Raw genomic sequence first — 13,460 nt, forward strand, 5'->3', positions numbered from 1 at the left:
TGATATTTGAACCTGAGCAGAGCGATTTACTTCCTCTGCCTCACTCACTGACGTCTCCCCTCTCTCTCTCTCTCTCTCTCTCTATCTCGCTCATCGCACTTTGTCAACAAACGGTTGTCATGGAGACGGGACGGACCTGCAGCGCCTCACGCTCGCTCTCCTGAGTGCAGATAAACAGGAAGTGAGTTTGCTCCGTGGTCACTAAAACGTGGTGACGTGTAGCTCGCTGTTTTCGCGCGGGGGGGAAAACTATTTTTGATTTTTCAAAATTTTTCAAATTTGCAGAAAAGTTGCGGCGATTGGACGAAATTGCGAGGTCGCTCAGAAATCGCGGGGATTGGTTGAATTGGCGTGAACTGTTGCGATCGCGACTTCCCTGGATGGACTATCCTTCAGATATCTTTCACTCTCCGTAGCGAACCGTCATCCGAGACACTTCATTGACATCTTCAAGCCTCTGAATCTTTGCACTTTGGCCTCACCGTCCATTTTATACAAGAGACTAAATATTGATCGAGGTCGACCCGTTATTAAAACTGTTAACAATACTGATCCGTCTGCTCAGAGGGGGCCGTGAGCCGAGCTGCCAGTCATGATGAAGAGCCCGTTGTGAGGTTATATTTTCTCCTCCTCCTCCATGACAGACTCACCCTGCTTATAGGAGTGCTCAGGCTCTACGGCTCTACGGCAGGGTTTGGGGGGGTCTGCAAGCTGAGCTGCCATAAAGTTGTGAAGCAGGCAGTGTCAGGTTGAACCCTGCAAACCAAATGTTCAAACTTTTTACAAATTCTGCTCAATCTTGACTGTTTTTTTTTTTTTTTTTTTTTTTTTTTGAGCGTTTTCTTCCCTCGAGACGAGTCGGTCTAAAGGAGCAGCGTGCAACAGTTTAACACGTGAATCTAGTCCACGTGGATCCTCCTGAATCCGTCTCTGCGTCAGGACTGAGAACCGTGAGGGAGAAGCTGAAATTAAATAGATAGAAAAGAAGATTGAAAAACGAAGTGGAACTTGTTAACAGTGTTCTTGTTGAAATGAAGCTGAGCGAAAGTTCAGTAAGAAAGACTTTAAGTGATCACAATCAGGTTCTCACTCACTCTTTATTCACGCTGTCATTCTCGAGCTGTCAGTTTGGGCCGTCCGTGGGTTAATCAGCTGTTTTGTCACCGGACCTCATCTAACCAATGGCGCAGCGTTCCTCCTTCGTTGTCGGCCTATCATCGTTCAGCTCTCCTTTTAAATATGATCCTGTTTCTTCCCTCGTTCTTTCAAGCTGGCTTCGTGCGCCCCTCCACCTCCCCATCACCGCCATCTTCAGGAGCAGAGTCGACTCCCATCAATTCTTCTCCCACTCAGTCTCATCCAATCATCCAGTCCTCCACCACCAGGGTCTGGACTCCATGGGGGGGGGGATCTATCCTAATGACGAGCAGGACTTCATCACTAAACACATCTTCCACCTCATAGAGTCCAAGCGCCAAAACATTCTGTCAAATCTCATTCTGTCCATCACTCTGTCGCTGTAATAAATTCATTCTTAATATCACTTGTCTCTCCTGATTGAACTGATTTTATTTGAGTATTTTGTGTGAAAGTGTTTCAGATGTGACGTCAGTGTGTTTTGTTTTTTTGGCGGCTCTAATTTAACGTTCATGCCGACAGTCACTCGATCCGCTCTAAGAAAAGCTCCTGGAAATGTCGGCTGACGCTGCGTCGCAAAACCAAGAAAGTACCGAGCATGCAGAGTGTTCCTCACCTTCCTTTAGATTTTTATTTTTTTTAGGGGTGGGGGGTGGGGTGTTGTGCCCATCTCGGCCCCGGCACGTCGTGGCCCCCGACGACCTGCAGGCGCTCGGCCCATGAGGGATTATCCTTCCAAGCCCGGAAAAGACGTGTGAAATTGTGACGGGCACGAAAATGAAATGACAAAGTTTGCGAGGCTGTGCGTGGAGGAGCGTGTTAGCTGTTGGCACGCACACCGCTGTGTAAGCCGATATGTGCGCCTGCGTGTGTGCGTTGGTGTGTCCGGGTGTGTGTGTGTGTGTGTGTGCGGGTGCCCTGCCAGTGGAACAGGGCCAACTGTGAGGCCGGTGTGAGTCAGTGGTCTTTCAGCCTCAGAGAGCTGCGATCACGGCTCCGAGCAGGTGCTCCGAGCGGGAAACACGATCGGCTCCACACACCGCCGCTCTATCGCTTTAATTGATTAGAGCGAGTTTTATGACAGTCAGGCCTCAGCATGCGGCCCGCAGCCGAGTCCACATCAACACTCCACAAAAGGTTCTGGACTAACTCTGAGCTCGCTCTGAGACTTCAATGACCAGAACCCCGTGAGTCAGCTCTGACGGCTTTTAATCAACAGGAAACGCTTCGGTGATAATCGATGACTTTAAGTCACGCTTCCTTCTTTTACCATCAGCAAGCGGCTCCGTCAGAACCGGGCAGAGATGGACCCAGAACAGAGAGCTGTTTGATCCATCCATCATGAACTCATTCTGACACCGCTGTCGAGCAATCCAGGGTTTAGTGTCTTGCCCGAGGGCACATTAGAAGGTGCAGGTGGGGATCGAACCCTTGACCTTCAGACTCTGCCACTAACCCACAGCCTCCTCTGTTAGCGAGCCGTAACTCGCTGTCCACTCATGGTCAGAAAGTTTTGGACCGTCTGGACCCGCCGTCTGCAATTTGTCTGTCGTGGTCGTCATGGAAACCCTTAGTGATGGGGTCTTTTTGTAGACATGATCAGTACTCTAGAGACTATCAGGGTACCCGACGCAGACCCGTGGATCCCTGCTTTGGAGACGCCATCGTGGGTCTTGGTTGGTCCCCCCCCCCCCCCCCCCGTAGGAGGCCCAGTCATCGCCTGCATATCAACATGATGAGTCAGAACATAGCAGCGTTAGCTTCACAGAGTCATCCTCTCTACACTCAGGAGGTTACGTCTTCATTTCCCCCACGTGTCATAGAGAGGTCAAAGGTCACAGACAAGGTGCTGGGGTTAGGGTTAGGGGCCCTTGAGGGCCAAACAGAAACCCCTGCGTTCTTAACAAAGGTGTCGCTCGGTCGGTTCGGGCTGAGGTTGGAACCCAACAGGTAAAACACAAAGCTCTGTGATTGGTCAGGATTCATCCTCAGAGGGACGACGAATAAAGAGCTGGTTGCACTTTCTTTTTTTTCCGGTGATGTCTTGGGGACTTTTTTTTGACGTGTAACTGAAAACATAGCAGCTGTTGACCATGTTGAAGTGACAGCCAATCATCAGACACTTCCTGGTTCTTTTTCAGATTTCTGTTCATGCTGCAGATTTGATTTGGCGCGGGCAGCTTTTGTTGCGGTTGTGTTTTTGAGCGTGTTCCTCTCTTTGCCTCTCATCTTTAGCGCTCACTCTGCAGGTGTTTTGTTCTTCACACTTCATCTCTGACCTCTGACCCCCCCGCCCCCCCCATCCCGCCTCTGTTTATCCCTTCCTAATGAAGCTGTACTCCCCTCAGCAGATTCAGTGTGGTAGCTCTTTGTTTCTCTCCTGCGCTGCGTCTCTTCAGACGACGTCTTTCTCCTCTCAGAGAGCCAATTAGACGAGTCGAGGAGGACGGGGTGCGTCGTGGGACTCGGCTGGACGTGTCAACAGGTCTGTTTTGATCCGGGGATGAGAGCGTCTTGGTCGCCCAGCTTAAAGGATTGGTGGAGAATGTAAATTCAGCTCTGGTGAGGGGTCAGCCAGGACAAAAGGGGAGGCGACACCCAGGCTAAGGTTACCGCCCGAGGAAAAGTCCCAAAGTCAAGGGTAAAGTCTGAGACTCCCTCCGGCCCCCCCGAACCAGCCGATCACCGCTCATCCAGAGCTGATGATACCGGATCGTCCCACTCACCAGTTTTGGGTTCTTTTTTCTTTAATGAAGTTCTGAAACGTTCAGAGAGTCTTTCCTCCTCCTCCTGACGGCCTGATTGGTTAACAGAGCTGACCTTCATACTTTGACCTCTCTTAACAACCTTCACTCCGAGTCCTGATGTTGACTCAGCGTCTGCCGGAGCTTCTCCTGCAGGACATCTGCACTTTATCAAACATGCCTCGTCCTCGTCCCCTCTCTCCTGTCAGCAGCACGTCTGCTCTCCAGCTGGTGCTGACGACCGCACTTTGAAACGCGACACTGCTGCAGAGTTGTTTGCGTTCTGTTAGCAGAGAAACGTGGAGGACGTCAATTAAGGGGACGGGATGGACCAGCGTCCCCCAGAGAGCAGCACTTCCTGTTTGGGTTGGCTGCTCTTAACCTTCTCAGTGACCCTTTAAAGTGGATCACACTCAGAGGACTCCTCGCACACTTCTGATCCGCTCTTGATCAGACACTTTCATACATGCACTTCTCCAGACAGAGGACACGACAACAACGCTCACATGACAGCGTTCAGCCTTTGACCCACGCCACGTGTGATTGGCTGCATTAATGAAAGAAACTCAAATCTCAAAACTCGAACCCACTTTCTTTCCCTGAATATTTCCTGCTGCGTTCGTGCGTCGGCTCGACCCCGACGTCTTGCAGACGCTTTAACAGGAAGCTGGTGGAGGAAAAGTTGCGGGCAAAGCTGCGATGAAAAATGTGTGCAGGAAGCTCGGCATGAAATGTGCAAAGAATTTTCCGGAAAGAACATTGCACTCCTGAAAATGTCGAGATATTCCAGAACTTCCAGAGTTTGTAGTTAAGTCGTGGTTCACAGCGGGAAGACGGGGGGGGGGGGGGATTCACTGAGGGGACGGGCCAGAGGAAGTAAAGTCGGTTTGCATTCAAAAATCCGTCTTACTTGGAAAGACGTTCTTGGGTTTCGTGCGAGTGCGACGACGCCGTCAGATACGTCGATCGATAAAGAGTCCAGGAGTCTTCGCTTGCTTGAACTCGACGGCGAGATCTTCGGATGTCCGCCCGGAGCGACAGTAACATCCATCAAGCCTGGAGACGATGTCAGCTGACGGTCGAACCTGAAGCTGAAGGGTCACACGGTATCACGATATCGACTCTTCGTCGTCACGTTGTTCTTTGATTTCCTGCTCGGATGTGTGATGTGCCAAGGTACCCCCCCTCCCCCTTACCCCCCCCCATCCCCCCTCTTCTCATTATCCCGTGCAGATGTTCAGCACTGGACCCTCGCCGTATCAGGTGACCTCAAATCTAATTGATATCAAAACTGTGGCGGGGGGAAGCCTAAGCCCCCCTGCGCTCTCAGGTTTCAGCCCGGCCCGACTTCTGACAGCCACTTTGAGCGTGAAACATGCACTGTCCTCACTTCAAAGGAAGGGAAAAAAAACATCCCACCGCCACCTAGGAAGAGCCCGACAAATCCACGCTCTGCCCCGTAACCGCTGATCAGACTTGTGTCCGAGCGAGCGGACAGCATTTATTTTGGCACGAGGAAACAAAAGCAGGAATAAGCCGGCGGTCAAACAGTGAGTTTAATGCGGGAAAGTGATCCGAGGTGGGAATTACAATGCAGCTGAGAGGGGGAATTGGAAGCTTAAGGAGAGGATGTGATGGTAATGACTTTAAGGCGGCATAATCCTCCCCATCTGGGCCCCGGCGAGCGTTTGATATTTATGGTCGATGATCAGCACTAATAGCTTTGTTATTGTCTTATGGGCTGAATCTGTGAATGGAAGGGAGCATGGGAAGAGGCTCCTGATTTGTTTGGTTTTCATTTTGTTTTGGGTTCAGACCCGGGATCGGTTTCAGACGGAGACGTGTCTGATCTTTGTCTCGCTGTGGACACACACACACACACACACACACACACACACACACAGAGGGTTTTCTCACACTGGGCAGACGACACCTGGACTGCACGACTTCTTAAAGTGGATCTTATTCATCTGAGGACTTCTGATGCTCGAGCATCGCGGCCTGACGTCAAACCACTGGACTCGGTAACGAGCCGTTTCACGGATGAGCACGCCGCTGGTTTTGGGGACGACACAGTCCGATGGTGGAGGCTGGGCGTAAGGTGCCTGATCACCTTATTTCAAAATAAAAGCACACAGCGATTAAAGTCCTCTCAGCCTAAGACAGAACAAGCACTGAAAATAAAAGCCTAATTATTTTTATTATTCAAATGAGAAATAATGGAGTTTCAAACAGGCAGGAATTTTGGGATTAAAAAAATGAAACCCTGTAACAGCCGCTAATGTTTTTATTTTATTTTATTTTAATTCTTCAGACTTTTCAAGGAGCAGCCACACCTCTTTGCACGCAGCCACATGAGCACACGGTCTTACGTGAGGTGGTCATGAAGCGTTTCTGATTCAGCGTCCGACCTTTACGGCGACGTGAGGTGAAAACAGAAAACAGGGAAGGAAGGAAAAACACGGAGCTGTCTAAATATTCTGGAGTATTCTGGGACGCTCCTCGCCGACCCTTGGCCCACTTGTCTGATGGATGACTTTATGACACTATTCTTAGTCCGGAGCGTCACCGAGGGCCAGGCTGCCCGTGCCCAGGGCATGAGACCCTTTCTCTGGGTATGTCGTTACAGGACTGCACGGGGGGGGGGGGGGGGGGGGGGGGACCAGTCTTCATTCTCCCCAGGACTTTTATACAAGACATTAGTGATGGGAATGAAACAGCACTTGTTTTTTTGATCCTCATTCAGTCAGAATGTTGGATCAAGTCTGGACTTCCCCAGACCTCGAGTCCACCTGGTCACGCTGGCTCTGTGCTGGCACGTCCATCCTGTCTCCAGACAACACCAGGTGGACCTGGAACACGGGGCCTAAGAGGTCCAAGGTCACATGACTAAAACCTTCGGTCCATGCCCAGATCCGGGACGAGCTGTTTGGGGGGGATGAAGATCTCTACCTCCCAACAACCGTCTCTCACCTCCATTTTGGTGACTCATCTTCAAACACTCCAGATTCGATTGTTGTTGTTCCTGCTTGTTTCTTTCTTGTGTTTTGTTCATGAAGTGCTTTATCAATAAAGTTGAGTTTTAAGAGTTCAGAGACATTGATCTGATCGCCTCCAGACTTCTTCTAGAATCCCAAGAGCATGATGGGAAATGTAGGATTCAGGGACTCGGATTGAAGCTGAAATAAACCTCCTGTGTCCTCTTTGACTTCTTCCTCTCGGCTCAGGATTTGATTTTAGCTGAGTTTAAAAGTAGATTCAAATCCAAAGATAGAAAAATACTTAAATGTCAAAGTGTCGAATCCGTCTAAAAGTAAACCTCCTCTTGGTTCACGATTGGTCGATGGTACGCTGATGAATCAGACACGTTTCTGTTTGGGTTCAACATCGACTCTTTCTCAAACTTTTTCCAGCACTCTGGTTTGGTGTTCCGGCGTCCTGCGGCGTGAACCGCACCTGAACGCCTCTCTCTCAGACGGATGATTAGTTACGTGGAAGAGTTGGCTCTGATGCGACCCGCCGTCTCATTTTACATTTCAGGCATGTTGCTGACGGCCTTCATCCTAAAGGACCCTCCAGCCGGGCCGGCCGGCGGCAGAATCGTGAAAACACATGTCATCCTGGAAACTTGTCCCAGTATGTGGAGCAGATTCAGTTTTAGCACAGGGAGGAATCTGTGGGAATCATGAATGAACAGCAACTGTTCTATGACTGACAGATTCACCACGGGTGGAACAGGAAGTCGATTCTCTAAATCATCTGGATTCTTATCAGACGATTTTAGAAAATCTTTTTTTTTTTTTTTCTTGGTCCGTGACATCATGAGGAGAGATGCAACAATGTTTGATACGATAGCGAGATCACGGTACGATCTTTATTGCAATAATTTAAAAAAAGAAAAGATGTGGAGACTGCTGCTGGATCCTCCCCCCCCCCCCCCCCCCCCCCCCCCCCCCTCCTTCATGTCAGAAGCCCAGTAGGTCTTGTCCCAGCAGCTGAAGTGGGCCTCGTCCTGTCCCGGTCTTGGTCTTGGTCTTGACTCGGTCTAGTCCTGCCTCGTATGTCTTGGTTTCTGTTAGTGTGGTCTTTACTACAACACTCGTCTCTGTGACCCTCCGAGCACCCCCTAGTCAACAAGTCATTCACTAGTTCACTAGTTCTAATAGTCAACAAGTCATTCACTAGTTCACTAGTTCTAATAGTCAACAAGTCATTCACTAGTTCACTAGTTCTAATAGTCAACAAGTCATTCACTAGTTCTAATAATCAACAAGTCATTCACTAGTTCACTAGTTCTAATAATCAACAAGTCATTCACTAGTTCACTAGTTCTAATAATCAACAAGTCATTCACTAGTTCTAATAGTCAACAAGTCATTCACTAGTTCACTAGTTCTAATAGTCAACAAGTCATTCACTAGTTCTAATAATCAACAAGTCATTCACTAGTTCTAATAATCAACAAGTCATTCACTAGTTCACTAGTTCTAATAGTCAACAAGTCATTCACTAGTTCATTAGTTCTAATAGTCAACAAGTCATTCACTAGTTCATTAGTTCTAATAGTCAACAAGTCATTCACTAGTTCACTAGTTATAATAGTCAACAAGTCATTCACTAGTTCATTAGTTCTAATAGTCAACAAGTCATTCACTAGTTCTAATAGTCAACAAGTCATTCACTAGTTCTAATAGTCAACAAGTCATTCACTAGTTCACTAGTTCTAATAGTCAACAAGTCATTCACTAGTTCTAATAGTCAACAAGTCATTCACTAGTTCACTAGTTCTAATAGTCAACAAGTCATTCACTAGTTCTAATAGTCAACAAGTCATTCACTAGTTCTCATAGTCAACAAGTCATTCACTAGTTCTCATAGTCATTTCCATGTCTTAATTCGACCTTCAGAAACATGAGTCAGTGTTTGAGACTCTCGGCTCACTGCTGCCCCCCAGAGGTCGAGGAGGTCACTGCAGCGTGTTTCCTCAGTCGTGTGGCATGTTGGTTAATGTGTCGTCTAATGCTCAGTAAGACCGCGGACACGCTGGGAATGTAGCGCACACACACTCTCTCTCTCTCTCAAACACACACACACACACACACTCTCTCTGTCTCAAACACACACACACACACACACACACACACACACACACACACTCTCTCTGTCTCAAACACACACACACACACACACACACACTCTCTCTCTCTCTCAAACACACACACACACACACACACAAACACACACACACACACACACACACACACACACACACACACTCTCTCTGTCTCAAACACACACACACACACACACACACACACTCTCTCTCTCTCTCAAACACACACACACACACACACACACACACACTCTCTCTCTCTCAAACACACACACACACACACACACACACACTGTCCTGTATGTTTCTGAACCTGAGCTCAGACTCTGGAGTCTGGAGTTCGGAGGGAACGTCTGCACTAAAACAATTTACAGAAACAATGTTTCATTTGATGTGACCAATCAGTGAGCTGCATTTTTGTTAAAGCAGTGTTCATTATGGTCTGTCCTCTCGTCTCTAGTCCTCTCTGAGCAGACACACCCGAGACCGGAGAGCGCCGGGACCGAACCAAGACCGAACCAAGGCCGAGACATTTAGGGATCAAGACCGTAAATAATCATCATGTCACCCTAACGGGAAGTTTGCAGCCGTAACCATGGAAACGACAGATGAACTGAAGTTATTTATTGTTTTACAAAGAGGCCGGTCTTGATTTAAAATCCGGACTCTGTCCAGTCTGAGACCAGTGATCGATGTTTGGCTCGCATCGGGAGCTTTAGATGTCGGCGCATCCCGAAAATCAAACACGTGATTAAAAGTTAAAAAAAATAAAAAATCTGTAATCGTCATAAAACTTCATCCTTCAGTGTCGACTTACTACATGCCACACGACCTCATCAACCCCGTGTACACACACACACACACACACATCATGCCGTCGCTGTCATGTGTGTACTTTAAAGTGTGTGCGTTGGCGTGCGTTCGTGTGTCTCCTGTGTCCGTGCTCCGGGACATTTGTTCCTGCAGCTGAACATGTGCAGGACAATTTCTCGATTCTTCCAGCAGCGGACAGCTGCAGCGTGAATTACACTAAAGCTGCTGCTTTGGGGGGATTAGGCTGCTGGAGTGTGTGTGTGTGTGTGTGTGTGAGTGTGTGTGTGTGTGAGTGTGTGTGTGTGTGTGTGTGAGCGTCCCCTGGGACATGTTAACCTCGTGCAGTCATAGGTCCTCCGTGTCCTGGACCAAGATCTGAACTCTTACTGTCTCTGTGGCTCAGGACTCAGACTCGACTTTCATCTTCTGACTGAACTGAAGCCTCGAACGTCCAACTGTGAGAGAGAGAGAGAGAGAGAGGGAGAGAGAGAGAGAGACAGAGAGAGAGACAGAGAGAGAGAGACAGAGAGACAGGCAGGCAGAGAGGGGGAAGAGAGAGGGAGGGGGGGAGGGAGAGAGAGAGAGAGAGACAGGTAGAGAGAGACAGAGAGACAGAGAGAGAGAGAGAGACAGAGAGAGAGAGGGAGAGAGAGAGAGACAGAGAGAGACAGAGAGAGACAGACAGAGAGAGGGAGAGAGAGAGAGACAGAGAGAGAGACAGAGAGAGAGACAGACAGAGAGAGAGACAGAGAGACAGACAGAGAGAGAGAGACAGACAGAGAGAGAGACAGACAGACAGAGAGAGAGACATGCAGGGAAGAAGCCACAGGTGAGATTTGAACCCGGGTCGTACGGTTCAGGGACTTACTGACCACAAGGCCACCGGCGCCGCAGACACATCATAGATCATCTGCAGCTCTTTGAACTTCCTTATTTCACTTTGAAAAACATGCAGGAAGTACATTTCAAAATAAAAGCACTACATCTGTACTGGTTCTGACACATCTGTACTGGTTCTATCACATCTGTACTGGTCCTACATCTGTACTGGTTCTGACACATCTGTACTGGTCCTACATCTGTACTGGTTCTGACACATCTGTACTGGTCCTACATCTGTACTGGTTCTGACACATCTGTACTGGTTCTATCACATCTGTACTGGTTCTATCGCATCTGTACTGGTTCTACCACATCTGTACTGGTCCTACATCTGTACTGGTTCTGACACATCTGTACTGGTCCTACATCTGTACTGGTTCTGACACATCTGTACTGGTCCTACATCTGTACTGGTTCTGACACATCTGTACTGGTTCTATCACATCTGTACTGGTTCTATCGCATCTGTACTGGTTCTGACACATCTGTACTGGTTCTGACACATCTGTACTGGTTCTATCACATCTGTACTGGTTCTATCGCATCTGTACTGGTTCTGACACATCTGTACTGGTTCTACATCTGTACTGGTTCTGACACATCTGTACTGGTTCTATCACATCTGTACTGGTTCTATCGCATCTGTACTGGTTCTGACACATCTGTACTGGTTCTGACACATCTGTACTGGTTCTATCACATCTGTACTGGTTCTATCGCATCTGTACTGGTTCTGACACATCTGTACTGGTTCTACATCTGTACTGGTTCTACCACATCTGTACTGGTTTTAACACATCCGTACTGGTTCTGACACATCTGTACTGGTTCTACCACATCTGTACTGGTTCTACATCTTTACTGGTTCTACATCTTTACTGGTTCTATCACATCTGTACTGGTTCTATCACATCTGTACTGGTTCTACATCTTTACTGGTTCTACCACATCTTTACTGGTTTTACCACATCTGTACTGGTTCTACATCTTTACTGGTTCTATCACATCTGTACTGGTTCTAACACATCTGTACTGGTTCTATCACATCTGTACTGGTTCTACATCTTTACTGGTTCTACCACATCTTTACTGGTTTTACCACATCTGTACTGGTTCTACATCTTTACTAGTTCTATCACATCTGTACTGGTTCTAACACATCTGTACTGGTTCTACATCTTTACTGGTTCTATCACATCTGTACTGGTTCCATCATAACTGTACTGGTTCTATCACATCTGTACTGGTTCTAACACATCTGTACTGGTTCTATCACATCTGTACTGGTTCTACATCTGTACTGGTTCTAACACATCTTTACTGGTTCTATCACATCTGTACTGGTTCTACATCTGTACTGGTTCTGACACATCTGTACTGGTTCTAACACATCTTTACTGGTTCTATCACATCTGTACTGGTCCTACATCTGTACTGGTTCTACATCTGTACTGGTTCTGACACATCTGTACTGGTTCCATCACATCTGTACTGGTTCTATCACATCTGTACTGGTTCTGACACATCTGTACTGGTTCTATCACATCTGTACTGGTTCTAACACATCTGTACTGGTTCTATCACATCTGTACTGGTTCTACATCTTTACTGGTTCTACCACATCTGTACTGGTCCTACATCTTTACTAGTTCTATCACATCTGTACTGGTTCTAACACATCTGTACTGGTTCTACATCTTTACTGGTTCTATCACATCTGTACTGGTTCTAACACATCTGTACTGGTTCTATCACATCTGTACTGGTTCTAACACATCTGTACTGGTTCTACATCTTTACTGGTTCTATCACATCTGTACTGGTTCTAACACATCTGTACTGGTTCTATCACATCTGTACTGGTTCTAACACATCTGTACTGGTTCTATCACATCTGTACTGGTTCTATCACATCTGTACTGGTTCTAACACATCTGTACTGGTTCTATCACATCTGTACTGGTTCTACATCTTTACTGGTTCTACCACATCTGTACTGGTCCTACATCTTTACTAGTTCTATCACATCTGTACTGGTTCTAACACATCTGTACTGGTTCTACATCTTTACTGGTTCTATCACATCTGTACTGGTTCCATCATAACTGTACTGGTTCTATCACATCTGTACTGGCTCTAACACATCTGTACTGGTTCTATCACATCTGTACTGGTTCTACATCTGTACTGGTTCTGACACATCTGTACTGGTTCCATCACATCTGTACTGGTTCTATCACATCTGTACTGGTTCTGACACATCTGTACTGGTTCCATCACATCTGTACTGGTTCTATCACATCTGTACTGGTTCTACATCTGTACTGGTTCTATCACATCTGTACTGGTTCTATCACATCTGTACTGGTTCTAACATATCTGTACTGGTTCTACATCTGTACTGGTTCTATCACATCTGTACTGGTTCTATCACATCTGTACTGGTTCTAACATATCTGTACTGGGAGAAGTTCCAGGTGTGTTTGAAGGGTTAATCTGCCGGTCTGAGGATGATCACACTTTGAAGTGTGATTTTTATATCTTGATTTCCACAGGAAGAAGTTCAAACCCTGAAACGTTCCGGGGTAACGGGACACCGGCGGGCAGCCGGGGGTTCCTGCCGCTCTGAGATCCTGCTGTGTGTTAATCTGAGCCCGGTGCCAAGACAGGATCCTTTTATTGATGGTCTGAAGGAGCAGAGTTAGTGTACGTGCTGCTGGACGTGACCTCTGACCTCTGATGGGACGAACGAGGAGGATTCAAGCTGTCTC

The sequence above is a fragment of the Symphodus melops genome (assembly GCF_947650265.1).
Source record: "Symphodus melops genome assembly, chromosome: 6".
Taxonomy (NCBI): Eukaryota; Metazoa; Chordata; class Actinopteri; order Labriformes; family Labridae; genus Symphodus; species Symphodus melops.